This window comes from Brienomyrus brachyistius, unplaced genomic scaffold, assembly GCF_023856365.1.
Source record: "Brienomyrus brachyistius isolate T26 unplaced genomic scaffold, BBRACH_0.4 scaffold36, whole genome shotgun sequence".
NCBI lineage: Eukaryota > Metazoa > Chordata > Actinopteri > Osteoglossiformes > Mormyridae > Brienomyrus > Brienomyrus brachyistius.
The window spans coordinates 2,203,134-2,209,260 of NW_026042311.1; the positions used below are offsets into that span (position 1 = coordinate 2,203,134).

Genomic DNA, 6,127 nt, shown 5'->3' on the forward strand with positions numbered 1-6,127 from the left:
CAAGCGCTTTAGCATCAACGACCTTAAAAAATTAACCAGCAATCAGCCTTTGGCCACTGGCTGACAAAACCCAAGCAAGAAACAGGTGTCCGGTGAAGTTGATCAAAAAGGGGAATGGAGTCCCCTAAACAAACACACACACACACACCTGTGCTCCACCACACTGATCCCCACACAACTATACTGCACACGGTGAAAGTGTGAACACCACCACCCCAGACCAATCAAATCTTAGTCAGCCAGATCAATAGAGGCAGCCACTGGTATACAAATAAACGGAAAACAAAAAGAAAATACCCCAATCTAACCAAGAATCTGAGTGTTGAAATCTATGAAGAGTTCAAACAATGAGTAACAGAATACAGGCCGTCACTCTGCAGCAGTCCCATACAGAAAGAAAGGGCGGCCTAAAGTCTGTTAAGTCGCAAAATTAGGGAATTAAACAGCTCCAAATGCAGGAAAAGGTGCGGCGATCCTTGTCCAAGGTTGCAGTGTTGATGTGCTGCCACCTTCTGGGAAAACGATGAACTGATTTTGAGATTAAGAACATGTATGGTTTTCTGGTGGGTGGCATGGTGGTGCAGTGGTCAGCACTGTTGCCTCACACCTCTGGGACCCGGGTTCGAGTCTCCGCCTGGGTCACATGTGTGTGGAGTTTGCATGTTCTCCCCATGTCATCATGGGGTTTCCTCCGGGTACTCCGGTTTTCCCCCCCACAGTCCAAAAACATGCTGAGGCTAATTGAAGTTGCTAAACTGCCCGTAGGTGTGCATGTGTGAGTGAATGGTGTGTGAGTGTGCCCTGCAATGGGCTGACCCTCCATCCTGGGTTGTTCCCTGCCTCGTGCCCATTGCTTCTGGGATAGGCTCCAGACGCCCGTGACCCAGTAGGATAAGCGGTTTGGAAAATGGATGGATGGATGGATGATGATGATGACGATGATGATGATGATACGTAACTTTCCTATGAGGCCACCGCGGCGCCCCCTCCACTTGTAACTCCCCTCAATAACGAACACAAGTTGATCTCTGATCACGGGCATTTATTCGGTCAGGCATGCCGTGAGAACTAGATAAAAAAGCACATAAATCATAAAATTAATCAGCAAAAACACAGGCATTCTCCTAAAAATAACCAAAGACAAACAAGAATACAGCTCGCTCACGCCATTAACTTGCAAATTGGACATAAAATCTCATACCTCATTGGCCGTGATAATTCAAGAGGAGTTAAAGAAATAAAACTTATGACTGCAGCTTATACAATAACTCCAATCCCCATGAATATTGACACTTATAAATTAAAACACTTTCTCAGCCTCATAACAAGTCCCGCGCTTACCTGATCGGAACGAAAATGTCACCAGCAGAACTGACCAGACCGCAACTCAAACGCCAGATTAGTTCCTCTATAGAAATACTAGAAAGCTCCTTACAAACGTATGCCTTTAATTATAATTATGTTAATTACTAAATTCTTCATTTAAATCAAATAATGCTGCGGATTCAGTTATGTTTAAATCATTCTTATATTTAAATTAATTAAATAAATGTAAAGCAGCATAACTGATCCTAACAGCAGTTACACTCCTCCATCTGTTAGTTTTTAATTTAGGGCACTGTCTTATTATTTAATTTAGGTTCACATTCATTCGGTTTACATGTGCAGCATTTAACAGACGCTTTTATCCAAAATGACTTCAATTTCTTAACTACTATATAACATGTGGTAACATCATCAAAATCACACTTTAGATAGTTGATTTTTTAAAGACTGAACTGCACTTTAAAGTGTGACAAAGTGCTGCTCTGTACTTCTGTACTACTGGTAGAATCTGGAGGCCATTAGCTGGGAAAGATGAAAAGAATTGAGGTATGAACATTATGTAGTGAAGGCTTTGCAAATAAATCTGCCGATCAGCTGGCTGTCATGACTTTCACAGTCACAAATAATCCATGTTGTTGCACATTTAAAAACGATGTCTATGAATAGATATGAAGGTGATCAAAAGGCTACAAAAAACACTGACAAATCCTGACAATCCCCAGTCATAACAACCACTTTTGAAAGGCCAATACATCAAAATGTATTAGAAAAAATATTGTAGGTCAGTGAAACGTGTCCCACCCCAGTGGTTAAATGACACAGAATTTGATGCACTCCCCAAAGGTGTGGCCCCAAGTAAAAATACCAAGTTTGGCGTCAAACGACCAAAGAATTGCTAAGATATGTTAACACACAGTGATTGGCGGCATCACCATCAAAATCATTTGAATGTGATGGACAAATCGCTTTGCAAGTCAAAAGTCCCTCAGGTTTCACTTATGAGGCTGGGTACTAAGACTATCCATCCATTCATTTTCTATACCGCTTATCCCACTGGGTCGCGGGGGGTCCGGGGCCTATCCTGGAAGCAATGGGCACGAGGCAGGGAACAACCCAGGATGGGGGGCCAGCCCATAGCAGGGCACACTCACACACCATTCACGCTCACACGCACACCTACGGGCAATTTAGCAAGTCCAATTAGGCTCAGCATGTATTTGGACTGTGGGAGGAAACCGGAGTACCTGGAGGAAACCCCACGACGACATGGGGAGAACATGCAAACTCCACACACATGTGACCCAGGCAGAGACTCGAACCCAGGTCCCAGAGGTGTGAGGTAACAGTGCTAACCACTGCACCACCATGCCACCCCTTTGTCCGTATATTTGATATTAAAAAGCGTTTCATAATCATGATATTACAGTGATCTATATTAAAACTGCTGCATTTTTTTGTGATACAGCAGTTACATTCTGTTAATTTACACGCTTTAATTGGTATTTTTATTGTGGAATTTGTTATTTTTTTATATATATTCACACCACCAGCCCCCTTCTGCGGAGGACTACTTTATTTCTATTTATTTATTCATTTTTATTTATTTCCTCAAGAGAGGGAGAGAGGGGGACAGAACAACGAAAACGGAGAAGAAGGGAAATAGAGAGAGCGAGAGAAAAGAGAAAAAAAAGAAAGAAAACCACAGATAATCTGCTTCAATACCTGCTGATGAGAGAAAACAACAACCAACATCTGTACGAGTCACAATGAGCATGTTAAGGAGCAACAGCCGATCAAGTCAGTGTGTGTCTGTGAGAACCTGTGTGTACACCTGTATGTGTCTGTGAGAACCTGTTTGTACACCTGTATGTGTCTGTGAGAACCTGTGTGTACACCTGTATGTGTCTGTGAGTACCTGTGTGTACACCTGTATGTGACTGTGAGTACCTGAGTGTACACCTGTATGTGTCTGTGAGAACCTGTGTGTACACCTGTATGTGTCTGTGAGTACCTGTGTGTACACCTGTATGTGTCTGTGAGTACCTGTGTGTACACCTGTGTGTGTCTGTGAGAACCTGTTTGTACACCTGTATGTGTCTGTGAGAACCTGTGTGTACACCTGTATGTGTCTGTGAGTACCTGTGTGTACACCTGTATGTGACTGTGAGTACCTGTGTGTACACCTGTATGTGTCTGTGAGAACCTGTTTGTACACCTGTATGTGTCTGTGAGAACCTGTTTGTACTCCTGTTTGTGTCTGTGAGTACCTGTGTGTACACCTGTATGTGTCTGTGAGAACCTGTGTGTACACCTGTATGTGTCTGTGAGTACCTGTGTGTACACCTGTATGTGACTGTGAGTACCTGTGTGTACACCTGTATGTGTCTGTGAGTACCTGTGTGTACACCTGTATGTGTCTGTGAGAACCTGTTTGTATACCTGTGTGTGTCTGTGAGTACCTGTTTGTACACCTGTATGTGTCTGTGAGTACCTGTGTGTACACCTGTATGTGACTGTGAGTACCTGTGTGTACACCTGTATGTGTCTGTGAGTACCTGTGTGTACACCTGTATGTGTCTGTGAGTACCTGTGTGTACACCTGTATGTGTCTGTGAGAACCTGTTTGTACACCTGTATGTGTCTGTGAGAACCTGTTTGTACACCTGTATGTGTCTGTGAGAACCTGTTTGTACACCTGTGTGTGTCTGTGAGAACCTGTGTGTACACCTGTGTGTGTCTGTGAGAACCTGTGTGTACACCTGTGTGTGTCTGTGAGTACCTGTGTGTACACCTGTGTATGTCTGTGAGAACCTGTGTGTACACCTGTGTGTGTCTGTGAGTACCTGTGTGTACACCTGTGTATGTCTGTGAGAACCTGTGTGTACACCTGTATGTGTCTGTGAGTACCTGTGTGTACACCTGTTTGTGTCTGTGAGAACCTGTTTGTACACCTGTATGTGTCTGTGAGAACCTGTTTGTACACCTGTGTGTGTCTGTGAGAACCTGTTTGTACTCCTGTGTGTGTCTGTGAGAACCTGTTTGTACTCCTGTTTGTACTCCTGTGTGTGTCTGTGAGAACCTGTTTGTACTCCTGTTTGTACTCCTGTGTGTGTCTGTGAGAACCTGTTTGTACACCTGTGTGTGTCTGTGAGAACCTGTTTGTACTCCTGTTTGTACACCTGTGTGTGTCTGTGAGAACCTGTGTGTACACCTGTGCGTGTCTGTGAGAACCTGTGTGTACACCTGTGTGTGTCTGAGAACCTGTTTGTACCCCTGTATGTGTCTGTGAGAACCTGTTTGTACCCCTGTGTGCACACCTGTGTGTGTGAGTGCGCTGGTGTTCAAAAGGTTTCTCCATGTAAATGTCTAGTAGTGTGTGTGGGGAGCCACAGCCCCATCCCCAAGGACACGAAGCAGACACGGAGGAGGCACGGACCCCAGACATACAGAGGCCCCCCAAGGGCATGGAAGCCCCCGGAGGACCACCGCAGGGAGAATAGCAGCCCCTCACCCAGAAAAGGGCAGAGGAGAGCTCCGGAGGGAGGCCATCCGGCAGCCACAGTGCAGGAGCCCTAGGGGGACGTGGCGGCGAGCCCGCAGGCTCCGCCGGCGGCCGGCCCCACCAGGGTAGACCAGGCCCTGGGCCCAGAGATCCAAGGGCCCCCCCAACCCCCCCAGCAAGGGCCCGACAGAGCCAGGAGGGCCAGATCCCGCCAGGAAGCCGCCGAGGGTGAGCCAGCACCCACCCGAGCACCCAGCCCCGGACATTGAGAACCACCAACGCACCAGCGGCCGGGGGCCCCATCCACTGGCAGGGAGTGTGGCGGGGGGGAATAGAGCCCGAGATGTTATTTCAGGTGGAGTCTAGGACCCAACCTGACACGTGTGTATAGACAAACAGGCACACACATATACAAGCATACGTTCCCACCCTCATGCACACATAAACAAATATTTACACATTCACCCAACATAGAGACACACAGAAATGAACGCTGTACACATATTCTCACTCCCCATATATACTCTATGTGGACCCCTATTTTTCCTCTGGCGAGGAGACCAGAAGACCATTTCTTAAATCCCAAATACTTTTTAGTATTCTTCCAGTGATGATCTGTTTTTTTACGAGCTTAAATCTGAATATTAATAATTTTTTGTGGTACAAAGAGAATTTTTTTCAAAAAATACAGTTTTAATGTTATTTTACAGGAATTATTTGTATTCTCAGTACTGGATACTTTATCAGTACTTTACTGTTATTAAATTTACAGCAATTCAATGTTTTGTTAAATTTTTTTTCTGGCGCCCCTGCTGCTGAATTTCTCTGTTTTTTAACTAATTTTTTTTTTCAGTGTGGCTATATCTGTACAGTCGTCTGGCTGTGGCAAGGCTGCCTGGGCAGCTGCCCGTTCTGTCCGACGGGGGGCATAACCAGACTTTTTACAGTGGAGTGGGGGTGGCAGGGCTGTCTGGGTACCTGCCCGTTCTGTCCAACAGGGGGAGAAAACAGACCTTTTACAGTAGGGTGGAGGGGGAGTCAAATTATTTAACAAAAAATTATTTAACAATAACAAAACTCATTTATTCAAATACATTAATAATTTTATTTACTTTTATCCACTGAACCAGGATAGTAACAGGATATAATTATATTTTCCAGTGTTTTTTGTGTGATTCAGTGTCATTGTGTTACTTTTGTTCAGCTGCAGTAATACAGTGAATTTAACTTAATCCAGCAGACTGTGGTTTCATTATGTTACTCAGTTATGCTTTGGGTGACGCTGAAGCAGGACATTAA

The 6,127-nt window shown here is 44.9% G+C and overlaps 1 long non-coding RNA gene across 2 annotated transcripts; it reads right to left on the reverse strand.

Annotated features, from left to right (window-relative positions):
- Positions 1 to 3,032: 3,032 nt before the first annotated feature.
- On the reverse strand, positions 3,033 to 4,570 carry LOC125721929 (uncharacterized). 2 transcript variants are annotated; one of them, XR_007386007.1, is made up of 5 exons: positions 4,506 to 4,570; positions 3,914 to 4,181; positions 3,594 to 3,625; positions 3,286 to 3,401; positions 3,033 to 3,221 (listed from the first exon to the last, which is right to left on the reverse strand). It is a non-coding gene; the product is annotated as an uncharacterized LOC125721929 (long non-coding RNA). The 2 variants fall into 2 exon arrangements; XR_007386008.1 differs by lacking the exons at positions 3,033 to 3,221; positions 3,286 to 3,401; positions 3,594 to 3,625 and adding an exon at positions 3,705 to 3,753.
- Positions 4,571 to 6,127: the final 1,557 nt, after the last annotated feature.